Source organism: Citrus sinensis, chromosome 9, assembly GCF_022201045.2.
Source record: "Citrus sinensis cultivar Valencia sweet orange chromosome 9, DVS_A1.0, whole genome shotgun sequence".
Taxonomy (NCBI): domain Eukaryota; kingdom Viridiplantae; phylum Streptophyta; class Magnoliopsida; order Sapindales; family Rutaceae; genus Citrus; species Citrus sinensis.
Genome location: NC_068564.1, coordinates 13425479 through 13426219, shown reverse-complemented (window position 1 = coordinate 13426219; position 741 = coordinate 13425479). Strand labels below are relative to the sequence as shown.

The window sequence follows — 741 nt, the reverse complement described above, 5'->3', positions numbered from 1 at the left end:
ACATTAGCTTGATCATTTAGACATTCTTTAAGTGCAGGCAAAGTGGGACACTCTTGAGTGAAATGATCATTCGAATTACATATGTTACATGCAATTTCTTGAACAGATTTTACTTGATCACTCTTTTTATGCTCCAAAGCTTCAACTTTCCTAACTAGGGATGCAAATTTTGCTTGTAAATCATGATCTTCCCTAAGGTTATGGATTCCTCCACTAGATGGAGATGATTGTTGCTTATTTGTCAATTCAAAAGTTCCAACAGTATCCCAATGTTGTGCATTTTCAGCTAACTGGTCAAGGTAATCTAGTGCATCTTCAGGATTTTTATCCCTAAATTCACCATTACACATCATTTCAACAACCTGTCTACTTTGGGGTATTAAGCCTTCGTAGAAATAAGTGACCAATCGCCAAGTTTCAAAACCATGATGTGGGCATATGTTAAGCAACTCTTTAAACCTATCCCAACATTGGTATAATGTTTCTCCATTTTTTTGAGTGAAAGAAGTGATTTGCCTTTTAAAAGAATTTGTTCTATGAGGTGGAAAGAATTTTTTCAAAAACTGTTCTTGCATGTTATTCCAAGTTCTTACTGATCCAGATCTAAGGTTTTGTAGCCAAGTTTTAGCTTTATCTTTTAATGAAAAAGGAAAAAGCTTTAATCTAATTATGTTCATGCTACAATTTTGGTCCGTGTATGTATTACAAACTTCCTCAAAATCTCTTAGATGCAAGTACGGA

The 741-nt window shown here is 34.3% G+C and overlaps 1 non-coding gene across 1 annotated transcript; it reads left to right on the top strand.

Annotated features, from left to right (window-relative positions):
- Window positions 1–420: 420 nt before the first annotated feature.
- LOC127900107 (small nucleolar RNA R71) lies at window positions 421–529 on the top strand. Its single transcript, XR_008052131.1, has one exon. It is a non-coding gene; the product is annotated as a small nucleolar RNA R71 (small nucleolar RNA).
- The last annotated feature ends 212 nt before the right edge of the window (window positions 530–741 follow it).